Source organism: Pristiophorus japonicus, chromosome 21 (genome assembly GCF_044704955.1).
Source record: "Pristiophorus japonicus isolate sPriJap1 chromosome 21, sPriJap1.hap1, whole genome shotgun sequence".
NCBI lineage: Eukaryota > Metazoa > Chordata > Chondrichthyes > Pristiophoridae > Pristiophorus > Pristiophorus japonicus.
Window position 1 is genome coordinate 6,812,700 of NC_091997.1, and position 24,646 is coordinate 6,837,345.

The 24,646-nt window shown below is 45.1% G+C and overlaps 1 protein-coding gene and 1 pseudogene across 5 annotated transcripts in view; one reads left to right on the forward strand and one right to left on the reverse strand.

Annotated features, from left to right (window-relative positions):
- Nucleotides 1-24,646, reverse strand: part of LOC139233791 (signal transducer and activator of transcription 5B-like) — a 183,008-nt gene that overhangs the window by 70,318 nt on the left and 88,044 nt on the right. The gene's annotated exons all lie outside the window — the stretch shown is intronic.
- LOC139234237 (U2 spliceosomal RNA) lies at nt 16,606-16,844 on the forward strand (annotated as a pseudogene).

The following is a 24,646-nucleotide window of genomic DNA, read 5'->3' on the forward strand; positions in this document are numbered from 1 at the left end:
ACAACTTTCTGTGGTAGAGAATTCCACAGGTTCACCACTCTCTGGGTGAAGAAATTCCTCCTCATCTCAGTCCTAAATGGCTTCCCCCTTATCCTTAGACTGTGTCCCCTGGTTCTGGACTTCCCCAACATTGGGAACATTCTTCCTGCATCTAACCTGTCTAACCCCGTCAGAATTTTAAACGTTTCTATGAGGTCCCCTCTCATTCTTCTGAACTCCAGTGAATACAAGCCCAGTTGATCCAGTCTCTCTTGATAGGTCAATCCCGCCATCCCGGGAATCAGTCTGGTGAACCTTCGCTGCACTCCCTCAATAGCAAGAATGTCCTTCCTCAGGTTAGGAGACCAAAACTGTACACAATACTCCAGGTGTGGCCTCACCAAGGCCCTGTACAAATGTAGCAACACCTCCCTGCCCTTGTACTCAAATCCCCTCGCTATGAAGGCCAACATGCCATTTGCTTTCTTAACCGCCTGCTGTACCTGCATGCCAACCTTCAATGACTGATGTACCATGACACCCGGGTCTCGTTGCACCTCTCCTTTTCCTAATCTGTCACCATTCAGATAATAGTCTGTCTCTCTGTTTTTACCACCAAAGTGGATAACCTCACATTTATCCACATTATACTTCATCTGCCATGCATTTGCCCACTCACCTAACCTATCCAAGTCGCTCTGCAGCCTCATAGAATCCTCCTTGCAGCTCACACTGCCACCCAACTTAGTGTCATCCGCAAATTTGGAGATACTACATTTAATCCCCTCGTCTAAATCATTAATGTACAGTGTAAACAGCTGGGGCCCCAGCACAGAACCTTGCGGTACCCCACTAGTCACTGCCTGCCATTCTGAAAAGTCCCCATTTACTCCTACTCTTTGCTTCCTGTCTGACAACCAGTTCTCAATCCATGTCAGCACACTACCCCCAATCCCATGTGCTTTAACTTTGCACATTAATCTCTTGTGTGGGACCTTGTCGAAAGCCTTCTGAAAGTCCAAATATACCACATCGACTGGTTCTCCCTTGTCCACTCTACTGGAAACATCCTCAAAAAATTCCAGAAGATTTGTCAAGCATGATTTCCCTTTCACAAATCCATGCTGACTTGGACCTATCATATTACCTCTTTCCAAATGCACTGCGATGACATCCTTAATAATTGATTCCATCATTTTACCCACTACCGATGTCAGGCTGACCGGTCTGTAATTCCCTGTTTTCTCTCTCCCTCCTTTTTTAAAAAGTGGGGTTACATTGGCTACCCTCCACTCCATAGGAACTGATCCAGAGTCAATGGAATGTTGGAAAATGACTGTCAATGCATCCACTATTTCCAAGGCCACCTCCTTAAGTACTCTGGGATGCAGTCCAATCAGGCCTGGGGATTTATCGGCCTTCAATCCCATCAATTTCCCCAACACTATTTCCCGACTAATAAGGATTTCCCTCAGTTCCTCCTCCTTACTAGACCCTCCGACCCCTTTTATATCCGGAAGGTTGTTTGTGTCCTCCTCAGTGAAATACCGAACCAAAGTACTTGTTCAATTGGTCCGCCATTTCTTTGTTCCCCGTTATGACTTCCCCTGATTCTGACTGCAGGGGACCTACGTTTGTCTTTACTAACCTTTTTCTCTTTACATTATCTATAGAAACTTTTGCAATCCGTCTTAATGTTCCTGCAAGCTTCTTCTCGTACTCCATTTTCCCTGCCCTAATCAAACCCTTTGTCCTCCTCTGCTGAGTTCTAAATTTCTCCCAGTCCCCGGGTTCTCTGCTATTTCTGGCCAACTTGTATGCCACTTCCTTGGCTTTAATGCTATCCCTGATTTCCCTTGATAGCCACGGTTGAGCCACCTTCCCTTTTTTATTTTACGACAGACAGGAATGTACAATTGTTGTAGTTCATCCATGCGGTCTCTAAATGTCTGCCATTGCCCATCCACAGTCAACCCCTTCAGTATCATTCGCCAATCTATCCTAGCCAATTCACGCCTCATACCTTCAAAGTTACCCTTCTTTAAGTTCTGGACCATGGTCTCTGAATTAACTGTTTCATTCTCCTTCCTAATGCAGAATTCCACCATATTATGGTCACTCTTCCCCAAGGGGCCTCGCACAACGAGATTGCTAATTAATCCTCTCTCATTACACAACACCCAGTCTAAGATGGCCTCCCCCCTAGTTGGTTCCTCGACATATTGGTCTAAAAAACCATCCCTTATGCACTCCAGGAAATCCTCCTCTACCGTATTGCTTCCAGTTTGGTTAACCCAATCTATGTGCATATTAAAGTCACCCATTATAACTGCTGCACCTTTATTGCACGCACCCCTAATTTCATGTTTGATGCCCTCCCCAACATCACTACTACTGTTTGGAGGTCTGTACACAACTCCCACTAACGTTTTTTGTCCTTTGGTATTCTGCAGCTCTACCCATATAGATTCCACATCATCCAAGCTAATGTCCTTCCGAACATTCGCTGGGCATGAATTGGGCAAATAGAGGATCTGGCAAGAGAAAGCTTGACAAATCGGAAAAGCTGGTTTTCGGTGCATGCACATCTCGCCCCGAAAACTAGCTTTTTCGAGGCCTCGCAGGGTCTGTGCGCATGTCGTACGGATCCGGCAAGGCCAGAATTTTCGGCCTCAAAGCATCTGAGCTCAGAACGGGGGGCGGGGGAGGGGGGGGCGGGTAAAGAAAATTTAGCCAGGATTCAACTTCTGATTGGCATCCAGCAACTCCTGTTGAAAACTACAGACATGAGGAATTTGAGCAAGAATAGGCTTGGCCTTGGCCTCCAAGGATGACCTTTTGGGCAAGGTACCCAACAAGGGTCCGGGCCTTCCAAATAGTACAAGATTGAGAACAAGAAGCATCTCCAAGTCCAATGCTATGTTAGGATTATCCTATTTATACATGTACTAGAAAATAGATATAAGATGCAATTATTTTTATAATGTAATAAATGTAGTATTTTGGTCTTTGAAGCCAATTGGCGGAAGAAATGTAGATGAATGAACATGTGCAACATTCCAGAAGCTTTGCTCATCGCATTGTACTGTGATGCCATGTAACAACATTTCAGTGTGTGAAAAAGTAAATCAGGGCACAATCGGGTCACTTTGCTCCTGCCTTGCTTTTGAAACCACAAGAATATATATCAAATACATAGAATTATTTCCCTCTCCTGAACTCAATGGGCCATAAATTGCGGCCTCTCCAGGTGTGTACGATGTGTGCATGCGCCCGATGTGGCCCTGCAAGTTCCGGATTTAGACGCGCACTGTGCATGTGCCTAAACCCAACACTTGCGATCTGCCAATTTCTTTTGACAGATTGTACGAATGCGAAAGTAAAGGGCCTCCGCGGTCAGAGAGTTGGGCTATTTAAGGGGGCCAGCAAATGTCCTTAAAAATCTTAGACCTGGTGAAAGCAGGGGCAAGGCCTTTTACCAGTGTGAGTTTTAAAAGAGAAAAAATAAATTTTAGGACTAATTTTTATATTAAAAACTCTGTCCATTAAGGCAAGTTTATTTTTAAACACTTAAAAACAATGTTTTTTAAACTCATAAAAATTCATTTAATTTCTATTCATTTTAAAATAAGTGAGGTGTTTATTTTCTTTATGTAAAGTGTTTTTTATTTTGGGGAGTATTTGCATTCATAGTAATGGTAGCTCCGTACAACAAGACAATGGAGTTAAATGAAATCGAGGGCGTAGCCTATTCAAATTAACTTTTTTGACAGTCCTGTCCACAAGACCTATCCTCCGAACGTAGTCACAGGCTTCACGCACGCAGTGTTCCTGGTCAGCGAGACAAATATTTTGCATCAGTCTTTATGGTAGAGAGGAACTTAACACAATCACAATCACTAAGGAGGCAGTACTCAGTAAGATAATGGGACTAAAGGTAGATAAATCCCCTGGGCCTGATGGCATGCATCCTTGAGTCTTAAGAGAAGGGGCGGCAGGGGTTGTAATTTACCAAAATTCCATGGATTCTGGGGAGGTCCCAGCAGATTGGAAAACTGCAAATGTAATGCCCCTATTTAAAAAAGGAGGCAGACAAAAAGCAGGAACTATAGACCAGTTAGCCTAACATCTGTGGTTGGGAAAATGTTGGAGTCCATTATTAAAGAAGCAGTAACAGGATATGTGGAAAAGCAAAATTGGGTCAGGTAGAGTTAGCATGGATTTATGAAGGGGAAGTCATGTTTGACAAATTTGCTGGAGTTCTTCGAGGATGTAACGAACAGGGTGGATAAAGGGGAACCAGCGGATGTGGTGTATCAATGGGAGAACATTTCTGCTCATCCAGAATTAGATGTCGGACAAGCAGTCTGACAATTTGGAGACTGTGGAGGGGTATTGAGGTAGCGTGCACGTGGAAATTGATGCAGTGTTTGCGGATGTCGCCGCCAAGGAGCATCATGTAGATGAGAAATAGGAGGGGACCAAGGATAGATCCTTGGGGGACACTAGCGGTAACGATGCGGGAGTGGGAAGAGAAGCCGTTGCAGGTGATTCTCTGGCTATGATTAGATAGGTAAGAATGGAACCAGGCGAGTGCAGTCCCACCTAGCTGGACGACGGTGGAGAGGCGTTGGAGAAGGATAGATCGGTAACCGTTTCAAAGACTGCAGACAAGTCAGGAAGGGCGAAGAGAGACAGATGCCTTTGTCAGTCACAAACGATGTGACATTGATGAGAATCGTTTTGGTACTATGGCAGGCGCGGAAATCTGATTGGCGGGATTCAAACATGGAATTGCGGGAAAGATGGGCATGGATTTGGGAGGCGACAACACGTTCAAGGACTTAGGAAAGGGAGGTTGGAGATGGGGCGGTAGTTTGCAAGGACGGTGGGATCGAGGGTTGTTTTTTTTTGAGGAGAGTGGTAATGCCGGCAGATTTGAGGAAAAAGGGAACAGTAGCTGAGTAGAGAGAACTGTTAACAATTCCAGCTAACATGGGAGCCAGAAAAGGAAGTTGGGTGGTCAGCAGTTTGGTGGGAATAGGGTCAAGGGGAGCAGGAAGTGGGTCTCATGGACAGGATGAGCTCGCAAAGGCCATGAGGGGAGATCGGAGAGGAGCTGGAGAAAGATGTGTGGTCATGGGGGGATCCTTGGAGGAAGTTTGGCCCGGTGGGCTAAGGGAAGGAAGGGAAGAGGCAAAGGCGGCCAAACGGATGGTCTCAATCTTAGAGACAAAGTAGTCCATGAGCTCCTCACATTTATTGTCGAAGATGAGGGTAGAGACCGGGGAGAGGGGTTTAAAAGGATGGTTAGTAGTGTAGAATAGAAGCCGGGGTTTATCTTTACATTCCAGAATGATTCTGGAATAGTGAGCAACTGTGCCAGATGAGAGCAGGACATGATAGTGCTTTACGTGGTCCAGCCAAAGAGTGGTGTGGAGCTCCTTAAAACCTACCTCTTTGTCCAAGCTTTTGGTCACCTGCGTTAATTTCTACTTATGTGGCTCTGTGTCCAATTTTTTATCTCATAATACTCCTGTGAGGCGCCTTGGGACGTTTCACTACGTTGAAGACGCTGTATAAATATATCATCTCTCCTTCCTCTGAGTGCAATGACACTTTTTCGGCGTTAACCTATATCTGCCGCCTGCCCGCCCAGCGTCTGTCCTCGTGAAGTTCTCCCTATCCTCCTCCTTGGGGAATTAATAATGACGAACAGGGAAATCTTGAAGGAGGAGAGAGAGGTTTTGGCAGGGAGTTCCAGACCTTGGGGCATTGGCAACAGAAGGCACGGCCAACGATGATTGAGCGATTATAATCAGGGATGCTCAAGAGGGAAGAATTTGAGGAGCGCAGACATCTCGGGGAGGTTGTGGGGCTGGAGGAGATAGTGAGGGGGTCCGGGGGGGGGGGGGGGAAGAGACCATGGAAGCATTTGAAAATAAGGATGAGAATTTTGAAATCGAGGTGTTGCTTATTCAGAAGCCAATGTAGGTCAGCGAGCACAGGGGTGATGGGTGAGCTGATTTCCAGCAGCAGGCCGGGGCCATTAGAGGGAGCAACATGTGGTGGCAAGCCACTTCAGAAAGCAGCGCGTGCTGCTGCAGGAGGGCGACAGCTGACTGCAGTGCGGGCAGGTACAGCAAGAGTGGCAAGGTCGGGGCGAAGGAGTGGCAAGAGTCGTAGAGGGAAGTGACCGGGGCCCAGGAAAGGCGGGAGTTCAGGGCCCAGAAGAGCCGAGGGCCCTGGGACAGCACGGGCCAGCCCACACTGCGATGTGTGCGCGCACTAGGTCCGTGCAGCAGAGCAGGTCTCCAGTCGTCTTGGTTAACCCTCGTCACTGGACCAAGGCCGAGCTCTGTCAAGTCCATGTGGTGGTTGGTGTCCAACAGCCACCACAAGTTTAAAAAAAATCCACGCACAGGCATCTTCCATCCTTCATGATGTAGTTCGGGACCTGGAATATTAGGTCCTTCAATTAAACACCTGTGAACACATCCCTTTTTGGCGTGGAAGCAAGTCATCCTCGATATGAGGGACTGCCTATGATGATGATGATGTATTTGGACTTCCAGAAGGCATTTGACAAGGTGCTACATAAAAGGTTACTGCACAAGATAAAAGTTCACAGGGTTGGGGGTAATATATTAGCATGGATAGAGGATTGGCTAACTAACAGAAAACAGAGAGTCAGGATAAATGGTTCATTCTCTGGTTGGCAACCAGTAACTAGTGGGGTGCCGCAGGGATCAGTGCTGGGACCCCAACTATTTGCAACCTATATTAACGACTTGGAAGAAGGCACTGAGTGTAGTGTAGCCAAGTTTGCTGACGATACAAAAATGGGAGGAAAAGCAATGCGTGAGGAGAAAAAAAATCTGCAAAAGGACATAGACAGGTTAAGTGAGTGGGCAAAAATTTGGCAGGTGGAGTATAAAGTTGGAAAGTGTGAGATCATGCACTATGGCAGAAAAAAAAATCAAAGAGCAAGTTATTATTTAAATGGAGAAAGATTGCAAAGTGCTGCAGTACAACGGGACCTGGGGGTACTTGTGCATGAAACAGAAAAGATCGTATTCAGGTACAGCAAGTGATCAGGAAGGCCAATGGTATCTTGGCCTTTATTGCAAAGGGGATGGAGCATAAAAGCAGGTAAGTCTTGTTACAGCTATACAAGGTATTGGTGAGTTCATATCTGGAATACTGTGTGCAGTTTTGGTTTCCATATTTACAAAAGGATATACTTGCTTTGGAGGCTATTATGTCTGTAATGTACCTATGAATGACTCCATGAGTCAATGTGTTGTACTCAAACTGTAGTGACCGTGGTCCTTTATTCGTAAATCCAGAGCGAAGCAGCCGCATGATGGCTACCCTTTTTTACAGCCTCTGCCACTAGGGCAGGAAACCCCGGTCTCCACCAGTTGCACCCTCTAGTGGTGCCAGCATAGTATATACACAGTGTAAACCTTATTGATAGTACATCAGGTAAACAAGTCTCCATCTTATGCAACTATATAGTGACTATACAGAGAGTATATCTATAATCTGCATATATAAGAGGCAGTTCAGAGAAGGTTCACTAGGTTGATTCCGGGGATGAGGGGGGTTGACTCATGAGGAAAGGTTGAGTAGGTTGGGGCTCTACTCATTGGAATTCAGAAGAATGAGAGGTGATCTTATTGAAACGTATAAGATTTTGAGGAGGCTTGACAAGGTGGATGCAGAGAGGATGTTCCCACTGATGGGGGAGACTAGAACTAGAGGGCATGATCTTAGAATAAGGGGTCGTCCATTTAAAACAGAGATGAGGCAGAATTTCTTCTCTGAGGGTTGTAAATCTGTGGAATTCGCTGCCTCAGAGAGCTGTGGAAGCTGGGACATTGAATAAATTTAAGACAGAAATAGACAGTTTGTTAAACGATAAGGGGATAGGGGGTTATGGGGAGCGGGCGGGGAAGTGGAGCTGAGTCCATGATCAGATCAGCCATGATCTTATTGAATGGCGGAGCAGGCTTGAGGTGCTGTGTGGCCTACTCCTGTTCCTATTTCTTATGTTCTTATATCAGCTGCTGCCCCGGACTCTGCCAGTTCAAAACTGAATTCTCCTTGTGTACAGGGACTGCAGGTAGGTGCGCATCGTGGTCGGAGGCTTGTGTCCACCGGAAGACTCCGACGCAATTTTTGGCCCATTATGTTCAGCATCAAATGCTGTCATCTGCCATAACATTTACTGTTAACCTGCACTTGAAATGTCCACCGTGTTGCCTAAAATTTGATTTTAAAAATGTTTTGCCACTAAATATTGCAATTTTCCAATTACTTTTTAAAAGAGAAATATAATTCAGAGATCAGATTACAGGTGTCCCCCAAAAAGGATTCTCAGTCTATACTAGTTTGTAAATATACTAGATATTTAAAATATGCTTTGTGCATTACTGGCACCCAGTGATAGCACAGAAATATTGTAACAGTGCCTTTAAAAAAAAAGAGGCAATTTTATTTTTTACCTGCCTCACAATTCAACTCATACTCACCGTTAGATGTGCAAAAAGTTTGAATGAAATGTCAACATACCATTTCAAAAGGACAACATTTGAAAACGACTGAAGATTTATTTTATTTTTCAAATTGTATTTTGATACACTATGCACTGAAACTGTAACATTTCTAGTCAATGTAAAGTACGGTGTTTACATTTACGAAAGACATTTTGCTCACTACGTTACCTTTACTACTTTCATCACGTTTTCCTCCTGGCAGTATTTTCTACAGTTAATATGAATCAGAAGAACCATAACCTGAAAAACAGTAGTCTAAGCTGCAATGCTCTTTTAATTCAGTGTACTAAATCAATACTCTTGAATAACTAACTTGTATTTTAGAGACAAAGGACACAATATCTCCAAATTAGTGTAATAATTACTGTTAGTGCACAAACTCATCAGCCAGATCAGCAAAATCACAAGCCAGAATTGCTCTAGTGGTAAATGTACTAGTTTACATAACAAGAGAAACTATTGTTAAGCTACTGTCAGCACAATATCACAGGAAGATTAAAGGCAGCAATATGTTTCCTTGCAAGAGGTTGTCTAGCCTACACAAACCAAATGAAAAATCATACTGGCAACTTCCTCCACAATGTAATTTTGACTCAGTCTGACGCACAGAAAGTGACTCTTCCAGTTACATAGCATTTCTCCACCACCAACAATTTCGAACAGAAACCCCATAAAGATGGTATCGCTTTATTGGCCTATGTGACTTTTGTAAAAAGCTATGTACCATACTCTTTGATGTACTACTCACTTACTAAAGTTAATTCATAACCACAAACAAGTTAATGTGCACACTGTATGAGTTACAGCATTCAAACAAAAAGGAGTCATCTATCTGATACTATCTTTCATAGCTGGTTGCACAGTGTGTTATTTACCAGCCATCACATGTAATTCAAAGTATTTGGCACAAATCAATGATTCAAACTGTGATACAATTTCAAAACATGCAAATTGAGTGCCCTGCTGGTTATGTGTGTCTGGAGTGAAGATATGGGTCTTGAGAGTGGGAATGTCGATTATTCTTTGGAGTCTTTTTGAAAAACAGCCGTGTCCAGATTGGAGTAAAGTTTGCAAATTACAGTTCTTTTAACAGACAGACAGATAAATGATTTGTTTCTAGCCTAATCTGTCTGATCAAAAAGAATCACTTGGTAACATGCGGTACATTCCAGTCAGCTGAATAACAATGATAAGCAATTTTTGTTTGCCCTTGTCTTGCTATTCTTTACTTAGATATTAGCCAGGTAAAGACATATTCCTATTTGTAAGAGAGTGGGGCCTACTTACAGGATTTGTCAGTAATGCTGAACCCAAGTAGAATAGCTAACATAAAATCAAACAATCAAGTCTATACTCGCGTATGGTTCCATGGGAGCCAGTTGATCAGTACTGTAGTACCTCTCAAAAGTGCCTATTTTTCATCTGTGAACAGTGTACAAGTCATTCAGCAGAAGGGGACATTTCAGTCAATCCTGACGTGCAGACGAACGAACTTCACTGGATAGGAGAGGGAACCCAACCTATTCTTACCTCCCCAATACAGGTGTGCTGAAACATTGCTCCAGCTCAAATCAACCACCTCAACATAGACTACGATTGAACACAAAACGTTCCTCGTCTGCATGGATCAGCTACGGATTGTCTTAACTCACTGAACCATCAGGGACCTGCCCTCCAATCATCTCTATTACAAGTCTTTTTGTGTGGCATGCATTTCCTGTTCACATTCTTGCTTCGTCTCATGGTTTTTGAATAATCCTTTATCAACATTTACAATGAAAAAAATCCATCAACATTTACCAGTCACTTAGTTATAGGCCCCCAGTCACTAAATGGCACTGTGCTTCAAACCATATGCATCTATGATATTTTGTTTTCCAACCAATTTTTGGATATATTAAAAACATTTTTAATGTTTTTCCACCAGATTTGCAGGGCACTCATGCAACCTGGGTACGGCCACTGGTTTCCAGGCCTCAGATGATTGAATCCAGATCTACTCACCCAAACCATTTGTGACTGTCGGATTGGCACTGTCCTCCTCTCCTCCCTGCCACCCCCCACCCCCACCCCACCACCACTTCCCCTTCCCCACGAAAATCTTTCCCCCTGGGAGTCCAATCTTCTTGCTGGCCTTTACAACACAAAGTGGTCGTATTATACAAATATGTAATAATAATTGTTCAAGCATCTTTCAAAATAAAAACTCTCCAATTTTAAAAGAGGTTTTAGGTTTTCTTTTTAAAATTACCTTTCAAATCATTACAAATGATGTATTGAATTCTACCATGGGGCTACTGAACATTTACAGTGGCTATAATGTACAAATATATAGTATTCATTCTAAATGCTTTAAGCAAGTTAAGAGCCCTTTTTTGAACTTCAGTAGTTTGAGTGTTTTAACAAAATCTTTCTTTAATCACAAATTCTGACAGGGATATTTGTTTATACAGTTTATCTTCAAACTCTTCATGAGCAATACCATAGGAGATTTGATAGAAAATTCCAGTCATATCTCATACTATGTGCCTGAACATAGAAACACAGAAAATAGGTGCAGGAGTAGACCATTCGGCCCTTTGAACAAAACAGACTTATTTGCCATGTAGATGACTTTGTAAACATGCAAATTGTAGTGTCCTTAGATGCTCCAGTAATGACTCCACAAGGCAATGTGTTGTACTTGAACTGTAATGACTTTAGTTCTTTATTAGTTAACTCGAGAGTGAGGATCACACCTGGTGGCCTGCCTTTTATACTAGGCCAGGCATACCTGTACAGGTAACCTACATGTCTCCCACTGCTGTGCCCTCTGGTGGCACGCCTTGTGCTAGTACCAACAGTAGCCATGTAGGATACATGACATCACTCTCCCCTGAGCCTTTAGTGCAAATCACCTCTGCATTGACTGTGCTCTGGGCTTAGCTCTACGTGGGCTCTGTCTGGTTGACCCTTGGCAGGTCACTTCATTCTTGGGTGAGTGGTTGGTGCAGTAGCTTCATGTTGGTGCAGTAACATGCTGGCGGTTGCTGTTTGTGTGCGTCCCTGACCATTCCATTCTCCCCCCGCAACTCCCCTCCCCCCCCCCCCCCCCCCATCCCACATTGATTATGGCAGGGGCTCCGAGCATTCATGTACATTCACATTCAGGAAAGTGGGTTTTGCATTATTTTTGTGGTTCAGTGGTGCTACAAGTGCGTTAGATGCCTTATCGATGCAGTGACCGGTGCGTGAAGACAAGCTAGATCCGGAGCTGCTGGGTTGTGTTTCTGCAGTCTGGTGGCGGCTCAGTGCTGGCACTGGTAACCTGGTTGGCTCGTGTAGCCTACTCTCGGGGCTGTTGCCATGGTCCCTAGCGTCAGGCCGGTGCACAGATGTCTGTGAACTCCCTGTCCTTTCTTTGCGCCCTGGGTCACAACTGCTCCCGAGGAGCGGTCATCTAGCAGTGCACAGGGAACTGCTGACTCGCTGGCCTGAGCGTCGTTTGGTTTGGGGGAACTGTGGCGGGTGACCCTATATCTATGGGTATGGCCTTGGTGGCAATGGGGTCAGGGGACTGCGCCTTAGTATAGTATGCGCGTACAAGATCATGGCGGTTGGTGCCATCGGGTGCCTGAGAGGTGAAACCGATCAGGGGCATGGTATCGATACCGGTGCCGTTGCCCTGCAACTCGTGTGTGTCGGCTGCTTGTGGCCACACTCCCTGGTGCATAACCCTGGTCCCCAGGACACAGGCTGCATTGGCTGCGTGCAGTTGAAACCATGCATCGCACAACTTTTCATTACTTATGCTGGACACACTGTGGGTCCAAATACGGTCGCGCGACTTTTTCTCGCTGGTTGTATGTGCACAGTTCAGATCAATTACACATTTTACATAATCGCGCGATGTTTCCTCGCAGGTTACATCTATACAATTCAGATCATCATTTGCACATTTTACATGATTAATTATACTTTTTTCCTCTGACATTGCTGAAGTGTGTGGAATTGTCCCTTTAATTATGGTGGGTTGCAGGCCTCCTTTAAGAGAGCCTTGCTTTCTTTATCCCAATCTGCTTTTCCGTTTGGTGCCACGTGCTGCTCCATCAACGCTGCACCTCATGGTCTGGCCGCGGCCATCTTTGGCTTCGGCGCCTCACCTCGTGATCTGGGCGCCATCTTTCCTCCATCCACGATGTCGACTGCGGTGATCCTCTTCTCCCCGGGTTCTGTCTCCGAAGCTGGGAAGTCGCCTTTGGATCAGATTTTCTTCCTCCGGAGCCCCGCCACTGGAGCTTGGAAGGTGCGTTCAGGTCGTCTCAGCTGGATCATCTCCACGCAGTCGTGCTGAGCGGTCTGTATCTCGGGTGCCGTGCTGGTCTACTCTTTGGTGCCGGATCCAACCTCAGGTGAGGGCTTGCTTTGCCTCTGAGCGCAGAGGGCTTCGATCGCTGGAGGGGTGAAATCTTCCCATTTCCAATGGATCTTCTCCATCCACCTTCTGCCGAGCAGCGTTGGTCCATCACCTGCAACAATCCAGAGGTAACTTGTGCACCGCTCCATCATGGAGTACCTTTACATTCGCGCTACCAACGACTAGGATGATTTCATCGGTGTAGGTGCGCAGCTTTGCCTGAACTGGGACCAACTCGGGCCACTCAGCTTGATTGTCCCATAGCCTCTCAAAGGCTCCTTGATTCATCACTGACTGGCTCACGCCCTTGTCCACTTCCATGAAGACTGGAACAACTCCCATCTTCAGCAGGGAACACTCGGTGGTGCAGGTAAACATGCTATGTACCGCCCCCGTGGGATTGGGCTGCCTCTCCGCCTATCGATTCATAATCCACGCTGGATTCATGGCCATGTGTCGACTCTTCATCGACATAGAATCATATTTCTCTTACACATTCGCTGGAGGTGGCCCTTTGTGCTGCAGCCTTTGCATACAGTCTTTAAAACGGCACTGGTGAGCCCTGTGATTCTCTCCGCAAAGCCAGCATGGAGATACTCGATTAGCCCCCCGCGGCGGACTCTGAGTTAAGGGACTCGGGGGTCTGTTCTCTCTTCCTTGAGAGGGTTCGCGCTCTAGACTTCAGCCTCTAAAAGGCACCACTCCGTGCACAGTACCAGCCGGGCTTGGGTCCTGATGGTGAGTCATCTGCCTAGAATCGCAGGTTGAGGTCATGAATGACTGGCTCACAGAGATGGCCTTCTGCAGTGTGAGTGTGGTATCCGCTGACAGTAGCTTGTGAAGGCGGCCCTCATGGCCAATTCCAATGATGAAAATGTCCCACAGCGCTTCGTTGAGGTGGTCGCCGAACTCGCACGGTGCCACCAGCCTCCTGAGGTCTGCGGCGTATTTCGCGACTTCCTGGCCTTCGGGCCGTCGGTGGGTACAGAACCGGTGTCTGGCTGTAGGATAGTCTCCTTGGGCTTGAATTGCTCATGGATCAGGGTTACGAGCTCCTTGTACGACTTGGTCGTTGTCTTCGCTGGTGCCAGCAAGTCCCTGATGAGGCCAGTGACGGTGGGCCCACAACTGTAGCTCGGCACTTATCAGCCAGTGTGGCCGGATCGTCTCCTGCCAGGTCGTTTGCTAAGAAGAAATGTTCTAGCCTCTCCAAAAAGGCGTCCCAATCACCACCATCGGCAAACTGTTGCAATGTACCAAGGGTAGCCATTTCCGTGTGAAAGTTCGTAATCTCGTCGCCAATTATTGCATCTTTAGATGCTCTAGTAATGATTCCACGAGGCAATGTGTTGTACTTGAACTGTAGTGACCTTCGTCCTTTATTAGTTAACTCCAGAGTGAGGATCACATCTGGTGGCCTGCCTTTTATACTAGGCCAGGCACACCTGTACAGGTAACCTACAAGTCTCTCACTGCTGTGCCTTCTGGTGGCACACCTTGTGACAGTACCAACAGTAGCCATGTAGGATACTAACCTAACCTAAAATAAAATCCTAACATTATATAAACAGCCCTCTGGGGAGGCAAGATTGGCAGAGAGGGGGGTAGGGAAAGCCAACTCCAGTGGTACCCTACACCTGACACAATGTCTAGAACATGAACTTATCACCAACACCTTGTTCCGCCAGAGGGACAAATACAAGGCATCGTGGCAACACCCTCGCTCCAAACACTGGGATCTGCTCAACTATGTCATCGTCCGAGCAAGGGATTGCAAGGATGCGCGCATCACCCGTGCCATGACAGGAGCCAACAACTGCTGGACGGACCACCGCCTGATCCGATCCATCAGTGACATCAACTTAGCCCCAAAGCGCAGGGGGGAAGCAGAAGCAGTGCCGCAAAAAAGTCAATGCCGGAGCACTTAAGGACCCAGCTAAGAGAGCCCTATACAGTCAGCGCCTCACAGCTAACCTAGCGTGCCTTGATGACCCCGAGATGCAGAATGCCCACAGTACTTGGTCTGCCCTCCAGGCCTCCATAACCAGTGCCTGCAAAAAGATGCTCGGTCACTCAATCAGGAAACACCAGGACTAGTTTGATGAGAATGATCAGGAGATCCAAGAGCTAATAGATCGCAAGCGGAGGGCATTTCTGAGCCTTAAACAACAACCCAACTCGGGAGCAGCAAAGCAGCATTATAGACGGCTCAAGGCTGAGGTCCAACAAAAAACCCAGGACCTAAAGAACAGGTGGTGGATGGAGAAAGCACAGGAGATACAGCAGCTGGCCGACAGCCATGATGGGTGAGGATTCTTCACAGCAGTCAAGGCCACCTCCGGTCCAAACACTCAAGGCCCCAACCCACTGCTGGCCAAGAACGGGGAAACACTCATCAAGGACACCGAGGCAGTCAGGCTGGAAGGAACACTTCGAAGATCCCCTCAATCAAGACTCTGCCTTTGACTCGAGTGTTCTTGACTCCATCCCACAGCATGCTACCCGCCACTACCTCAGTAAAACCCCAACACTGCACGAGGTAGAAAAAGCCACAAGACAGCTTAACAACAACAAGGCTACGGGAGCAGATGGAACCCCTGCTGAGGCACTGTTGCCTCGAATATATGACCTCATCTCTCTCATCTGGAGGGAATAGAGTATGCCGAGAGATCTCAGAGATGCAGTGATTGTGACCATCTTTAAAAAGGGGGACAAGTCCGACTGCAGCAACTACAGAGGAATCTCCGTTATCAGCCACTGCGAAAGTCGTCCCTAGAGTCCTCCTCAACCGTCTTTTCCCTGTGGCCGAGGAGCTCCTCCTGGAGTCCCAGTGCAGATTTCGTCCTCTACGGGGCACAACGGACATGATTTTTGCAGCGCGACGGCTGCAGGAAAAATGCAGGAAACAGCACCTGCCCTTATACATAGGCTTCGTCGACCTTACAAAGGCCGTTGACACAGTCAACTGCGAGGTTCTATGAAGCGTCGTCCTCTGTTTCGGATGAAAGTTCGTCACCATCCTCCGCCTGCTCCATGACGACATGCAGGCCATGATCTTTACCAATGGATCCATTACAGACCCAATCCACGTCCGGACCGGGGTCAAACAGGGCTACGTCATCGCCCCAATCCTCTTCTCAACCTTCCTCGCTGCCATGCTCCACCTCAGAGTCAATAAGCTCCCTGCTGGAGTGGAACTAAACTACAGAACCAACGGGAACCTGTTCAACCTTCGCCGTCTCCAGGCCAGGTCCAAGACCACCCTAACCTCTGTCGCGAGCTACAGTACACAGACGACGCCTGCGTCTGCGCACATAAGAGGCTGAACTCCAGGACATAGTCGATGTATTTACTGAGGCGTACGAAAGCATGGGCCTTACGCTAAACATCAATAAGATAAAGGTCCTCCATCAGCCTGTCCTCACTGCACAGCACTGCCCCCCAATCATCAAGATCCATGGCTCGGCCCTGGACAATGTGGACCATTTCCCATACCTCAGGAGCTTCTTATCAACAAGAGCAGACATTGACGACGAGATTCAACACCGCCTCCAGAGCAGCCTTCGGCCGCCTGAGCAAAAGAGTGTTTGAAGACCAGGCCCTCAAAACAAGCTCACGGTCTACAGGGCCTGCCCTCCTGTATGGCTGAGACACATGGAGCATGTACAGTACGCTTCTCGGCCTTTTGGCTAAGATCATGCGTAACTGACCTGACAGGGGAGTAACCACCATAACCCCAAGGTGGTTCTCCCTGGATCAGGAAGGTATATGCTTGCTTTTTTGGAAATAGGAGGTGGGTGGGGTGGCTTGACCCATCCACCTCCACGGAGGTGTGTGGGGGACCTGACCCATCCACCTCCATGGCACGAACCTGGTATTGCAGTACTTCCAGGAACGGTGCAGTGGCTCTAGGCCTTTTGGCTAAGAGCATTGGCGCAGAGTGATCCTTGAATGGGCCCAAGGTGACCTCTGGCGTTTGTGATTTGACAAAGAATTGGAACGATTGGCTATGAATTTAAAAAAAAAAAATGTACAGTAGACACCTCAAGTCGCTGGAGAAATACCACCAATGATGTCTCCGCAAGATCCTATAAATTCCCCGAGGACAGACGCACCAGGCCAACATCCCCAGCATTGAAGCACTGACCACATTTGATCAGCTCTGCTGGGCAGGCCACATTGTTCACATGCCAGACACGAGATTCCCAAAGCAAGCGCTCTACTCGGAATGCCTACACGGCAAACGAGCCAAAGGTGAGCAGAGAAAACCTTACAAGGACACCCTCAAAGCCTCCCTGATAAAGTGCAACATCCCCACTGACACCTGGGTGTCTCCCTGGCCAGAGACCGCCCTAAGTGGAGGAAGTGCATCCGGGAGGGCGCTGAGCACCTAGAGTCTCATCGCCGAGAGCATGCAGAAATCAAGCGCAGGCAGCGGAAAGAGCATGTGGCAAACCAGTCCCATCTACCCCTTCCCTCAACGACTATCTGTCCCACCTGTGACAGAGTCTGTGGCTCTCATATTGGACTGTTCAGCCACCTAAGAACTTATTTTAAGAGTGGAAGCAAGTCTTCTTCGATTCCGAGGGACTGCCGATGATGATATTATCATCAAACTCTTTATGAGCAATACCATAGGAGATCTGATAGTATGAGATATGACTGGAATTTTCTATGTGCATGAACAAAACAGACTTATTTGCCATGCAGATGACTCTGTAAACATGCAATTAAAATCCTAACATTATATAAACTGCTGAGTAATTTAGACTATGTGCATCAAATATAGCTTGCTTACTCAGATTTCATGTGGAGGGCAAACTGAAGGTAACAGTTATGAAACTGGAGAAGACAAAATGATATTTCAGCATCAGGGAAGACACCACCCTGATAAAACATGAAGCATTTACTGTTTAAACCAAGATATTGCAAAATCAAAAAATTAGATATAACAGATTTGTTTACTCAATAGTAATCTTTCAAACACTTTTATTTATTTTTTTAATAGCCCCAATAGTCAGACATCTGCATACCATAGAAAATCTGAAATATCTCCTGATTTGAGCCTCTTCATTTGTGAAATTTGAAACAAAGAAAATAGGAGCAGTAGTAGGCCATTTGGCCCTTCGAGCCTGCACCACCATTCAATATGATCATGGCTGATCCTCCATCTCAACACCATATTCCCGCTTTTTCCCCATACCCTTTGATGCCTTTTGTGTCTCGAAATCTATCTATCTCCCTCTTAAATATATTCAGCCTCTGTGGTAGAGAATTCCACAGGTTCACCACCCTCCGAGTGTAAAATTTTCTCCTCACCGCAGTCCTAAATTTCCTACCCCATATCCGGAGACTGTGACCCCTTGTTCTCGACTTCCCAGCCAGGAGAAACATCCTCCCCGCATCCAGTCTGTCCAACCCTGTCAGAATTTTATACGTTTCAATGAGATCCCTTCTCATTCTTCTAAACTCTAGTGAATACAGGCCTTGTCGACCCAATCTCTTCTCATACGACAGGATAAGGATTGCAAGAGTAAAAACTGGCTACAGGGATTTCATTCAGGAGATTGCTTCAACAAAAGGTGCATTTCCACCGCATTCACAACCGGTTCACACCATCACAGTTTTTTTGTAAATGCACAAGTATCAATTCAGCTTATTTGCACGATATAATACAATTTTATAATTAGCAATTAGAGACTGTCGCTTTGAAGTGTCCTGCGAAAAACACAGCAACTACACCAACAAATCGCAACTGGTATCTTGTCATACCAACCAGATTAACAGGAAAAATTCAAATCGATTCAATCTCTCTTCTTGATGTTGGTCATTGAACTGAATGAATGAGCTATCTGAGTTTACATGCCAATATTGGATACTGGCACCAGTTTTAATTTTTCAAGATTAAACATTTATTGTTGACCTTTAGAAACCATCCAGTTCTATTTTTTTGTAAACATTCATGAGCAACATTAAATTGATGTTTTTTTTTTAAACAAACAAGGCCAGGTACCACAATCCACAAATCCAAATTGAATGGAGATGCTCCATTTTTGCAGCTAGTTCAAAATTAGCACAATAGCTGCAATGATTTTGTTTTTGCATATACATTCATAGCCCATGTAATTGTGCCAGCACATATATGGACAATGTCAATTTTATTCAAAAGGCATCGTCAACAAATAGAAGATAGTATGATGAAATTCACAACTGATCTTTCAAATGATACTGATGCATCCGCAAATCACCACTGCCGTGAAATATACTTCAAGTCTTGTACTACTTTAGTCAACACCCCTGGCAAATGCAGAACAATTTTCAAATGCAGTGTCAATCTGCAGTGTATAAAGTGGACATTTGACACCTGCAATATTTTGTGTGTTGTTGAATGTTTATACCTCAAAGTAAAAACTGCCAGAAAAGGGACAGATTAACGAATGTGTAACTGGATTTTTAAAACTAAAAACTGGTGCTGTGCAACATTTTCCTCATTTAACTGCAATTATTTTAGGAAACAAGCAGATTTTCGTAAGACAATACATTATTTTATCATGTAACATGTAACATAATATTATAGCTTTGAAAACAGATGTAAAACAAAAATCTCTTCCTTATAATTATTTATCTGTTTCTATTGATTCTCATTTTACAGTGTCAGTTGTGGCTCAGTTGGTAGCACTCTTGCCTCTGAGTCAGAAGGTTGTGAGTTCAAGCCCCAATCCAGAGACTTGAGCAGATAATCTAAGTTGACACTCCCAGTGCTGCACGGAGGGAGTGCTGCGCTGTCAGAGGTTCCGTCTTTCAGATGAGATGTTAAACCGAGGCACTGTCTGCACTCTGAGGTGGACGCAAAAGATCCCAGGTCACTATTCAAAGAAGAGCAGGGGAGTCCTGGTCAATATTTATCCCCCAACCAACAGGATAAAATTTATCTCATTACTATTTGTGAGATCATATGTGTTAATTGGCTGCTGCATTTCCTATATTATAATAGTAATTACACTTAAAAAAAAAAAAAGTTTTTCATTGGCTGTAAAGCACTTTGGGACATCCAGAGTGAGAATATTGGGAAAGTCTCTACTTCATTCACTTACTAACTAACCTGACATATAATCAATTCATATTATTAATTGTAGATTAAATATTTCATTACGTAATTGTTGCACTTATAAATTATACTTGTAAACCTGTTGTGAAATACCCTGGGTAGCCCTGGTTGGGAAATAAGATGGAGGAAAACTAAAGCTCATGGGTCCTTCGTGAACAAAATTTTAAAAAGCCATTTCAGCATGTCTCGTACAATAGCTGCCTGTAAAACAAGGCAGCTTGACAAGACTCCAGAGACCCCGATAAGGAGCAAAGGTTAAGTCAAAACAACGTCATAACAAAATCGTAACTGTTCACTTCCCAGACAAGATACATGACAGACAAGGACATCATGCCTCACTTGAATTAGACACTGTTAAGAAGTTAAACATAGATGGTGTCAGGAGGAGGAGACAGTCATGAGGTTGATGACCTAGATAGGTGGATCAGTGATTAAGTGGTATTGCTATAATTAGGTAGTGAAATTCAGGTGCAAGTCCATGATTGGGTTAACTGGTCCCATAAATTTTGCTGTGAAGAAGGGATATGAGAAGGGGATCTCTTAGACACAAGGGTTGTAGAAGTATTTGTTGGATGATCCCAAGCTTTCAGCCAGACGGGCCAAGGAGGAACCGGCTGGAGGAAGGAACGACATGGGTCTCACCGGGTGGATGAGAAGCCAGGACCAACAGTGGTGGACTCGTGGAGATCGCAACCTTTCCACCCAGGGCATAATGGGTAATATAACACTTGATTGCACCTCGTTAACTACTGCTCAGATACTGTAATGTATCAAGTCTTGCTTACACTGAATAAAATATAATCATTGTCATCAATGAGAGAACGGGTTAATTGGCACAGACCCAGAAACTTACACGAGGTCATGAAAGGTACTATATAAATTCAAGTAGTTATTTTTCTCACTCACCATAGAAAATAGGTGCAGCAGTAGGCCATTTGGCCATTCGAGCCTGCACCACCATTCAATAAGATCATGGCTGATCATTCCCTCAGTACCCCTTTCCTGCTTTCTCTCCATACCCCTTAATCCCCTTAGCCGTAAGGGCCATATCTAACTCCCTCTTGAATATATCCAATGAACTGGCATCAATAACTCTGTGTGGCAGGGAATTCCACAGGTTAACAACGCTCTGAGTGAAGAAGTTTCTCCTCATCTCAGTCCTAAATGGCTTACCCCTTATCCTAAGACTGTGTCCCCTGGTTCTGGACTTCCCCAACATTGGGAACATTCTTCCCGCATCTAACCTGTCCCGTCCCGTCAGAATCTTATATGCTTCTATGAGATCCCCGCTCATCCTTCTAAACTCCAATGTATAAAGGCCCAGTTGATCCAGTCGCTCCTCATATGTCAGTCCTGCCATTCTGGGAATCAGTCTGGTGAACCTTCGCTGCACTCCCTCAATAGCAAGAACGTCCTTCCTCAGATTAGGAGACCAAAACTGAACACAATATTCCAGCTGAGGCCTCACTAAGGCCCTGTACAACTGCAGTAAGACCTTCCTGCTCCTATCCTCAAATCCCCTAGCTATGAAGGCCAACATACCATTTTTGTCTTCTTCACCACCTGCTGTACCTGTATGCCAACTTTCAATGACTGATGAGCCATGACACCCAGGTCTCATTGCACCTCCCCTTTTCCTAATCTGCCGCCATTCAGATAATATTCTGTCTTTCGCGTTTTTGCCCCCAAAGTGGATAACCTCACATTTATCCACATTATACTGCATCTGCCATGTATTTGCCCACTCACCTAACCTGTCCAAGTCACCCTGCAGCCTCCTAGCGTCCCCCTCACAGCTCACACCGCCACCCAGTTTAGTGTCATCTGCAAACTTGAGCTATTGCATACATTTTTCACTGGTTCTCCATAAACCTTAATGCAAGTTTCTTCTCCATCATACACACTTTTATGCATCACCAATATTTTGGTGTGGCTTGCACACATCATTCCTTTACTCATGTCTAATATAGTATAGGCTATGGAGGATGATGGAACAAAACATACACGTCAGGGTGGGCAGAAGCTGTTCGTAAGATGCTGCATCATGGCGATTGAGGGAAAAGATGAGGCGGAAGAGTGACTTAGAGGAGCACAATGTGTAGGACCAGAAGAAAGCAAGGGATTGGGTTTGAATTGTTGGAGGAGGCAGGTTGCAACCGTAGGGGAGGAAGTAGATTACGGAATATTTGGTGGGATAGTGACCTGGGAGAGCGTGGCTGGGTTCTTGTAGCATTAATGGGGATGGGGGAGCACTCCGGGTAGAAGGACTCGAGGGGAATCTGAAAATTGGGAGGAGTTAGGAGATTAGGGATATGGGGGTGGAGGGGTGTACCTCTATCCTACAGCCTCTATGCAAATGCTTGGATTGTGTAGAGTTGGGAGCGAAGAGTACTGGTATGCAGGATCATGGGAGCCACCAGGGCCATGGGAGCAATAGGGTGGACAATGCTGTCGAAATACTGGGGATAGGTAGACTAGAAAGTGCCTGGGTTAGGTCAGCACTAAAGGGAGGAACACTTTTTGCTTAGGAACAATCTACCAACCCATCAATTGTTTTCGATAATGACTACAATATATTGTTTCACTGATTGCAGTACTCATGCCTAAACGCTTTTTCCACAGGACAGAAAGTAAATGGACAGTGAGAGACTTTGTAAATTTCATTCTCTAAAACTGGTAATCTAGCTTTCACTACACAATTTACGTAGCTAAAGAAAAAAAATTAATGGAGGTAACTAATATACAATATTTCATAAATCTCTCTGAATTATGCATTAGTTTGAAACACCCCATACACTCTCCTGCCTGCTTCATTCAGACAAGACGCCGGAGAAACTAAAAAAAATATGAAACAATGCCCTTACCTTTTAAATTCAACCAATGTTAACATGTAAAAACAAAGGTTGACAACTGCCAGACCTGTAGCAAAACAAACATGAAACATGCATGTTTCTGGACAAACCAGCATACATAAAATTGCACTAAGATAATCAAGTTTTAGAAATTGACATTCCATTATTACAGTACGAGATAGAGGGAAAGAACATGTAGGAAAACTAACATTTGCAGAAATTATGCCACTTAGGTGTATCGATAAAGTGCCACATAAAAGGTTACTGCACAAGATGAAAGTTCATGGGGTTGGAAGTAATATATTAGCATGGATAGAGGATTGACTAACTAACAGAAAACAGAGAGTCAGGATAAACTGGTTTTATTCCAGTTGGCAAACAGTGACTGGCGGGGTGCCGCAGGGATTGGTGCTGGGGCCTCAACTATTTACAATCTATATGAATGACTTGGATGAAGGGACCGAGTGTAATGTAGCCAAGTTTGCTGATGATACAAAAATGGGTGGGAGAACAAATTGTGAGGAGGACACAAACAATCTGCAAAGGGATATAGACAGGCTAAGTGAGTGGGCAAAAATTTGGCAGATGGAGTACAATGGGGAAAAATGTGAGATTATCCACTTTGACAGAAAAAATTGAAAAGCAAATTATAATTTAAATGGAGAACAATTGCAAAGTGCTGTAGTACAGAGGGACCTGGGAGTCCTTGTGCATGAAACATAAAAAGTTAGTATGCAGGTACAGCAAGTAATCAGGAAAGGCAAATGGAATGTTGGCCTTTATTGCAAGGGGGAGAGAGTATAAAAGCAGAGAAGTCCTGCTACAACTGCATAGGGTATTGGTGAGGCCACACCGAGTACTGCGTACAGTTTTGGTCTTCATATTTAAATAAGGATATACTTGCATTGGATGCAGTTCAAAAAAGGTTTACTAGGTTGATTCCGGAGATGAGGGGGTTGACTTATGAAGATAGGTTGAGTAAGTTGGGCCTATACTTATTGGAGTTCAGATGAGAGAGGTGTGATCTTACTGAAACATAAGGTAATGAGGGGGCTCGACAAGGTGGATGCAGAGAGAATAGTTCCACTCATAGGGGACACTAAAATGAGGGGGCATAGTCTCAGAATAAAGGGCTACCAATTTAAAACTGAGATGAGGAGGAATTTTTTCTCTGAGGGGTGTAAATCTCTGGAATTCGCTGCCCCAGAGAACTGTGGAGTCTGGGTCAGTGAATATATTTAAGGCAGAGTTAGACAGATTTTTGAGCAATAAGAGAATAAAAGGGTTATGGGAAGCAGGCAGGGAAGTGGAACTGACTCCATGATCAGATCAGCCATGATCTCATTAAATGGCGGAGCAGGCTCGAGGGGTCAAATGGCTTACTCAGGCTCCTATTTCTTATGTTCTTAACCTTACTGCTGTAAGCAGCATCTAAATATCTAGAGGTGATCACTTTATTACAAATAAAACTGTTGCTGTCTTGTGAATAATGCACTACATTTTCAAATAATTGAGTGGGAAGAAAGAATTTCTTTGAGAATAAATAACAACCCTGAGGCACATCATCTCATTTCTTCCTCAAATTGCAGACTATACTAAACCAATAGGAGGTGGGGGATTCAGCAACAGACCAATAAAAGGAGTTAGATAAAATCTGCAAATGGGTAAATCAGTGGAAAATAAAATTCAATGCAAGCAAATGCAAGTTTCTGCATGCTGGAAAGAAAAATGAATTTCACAAGTATACGAC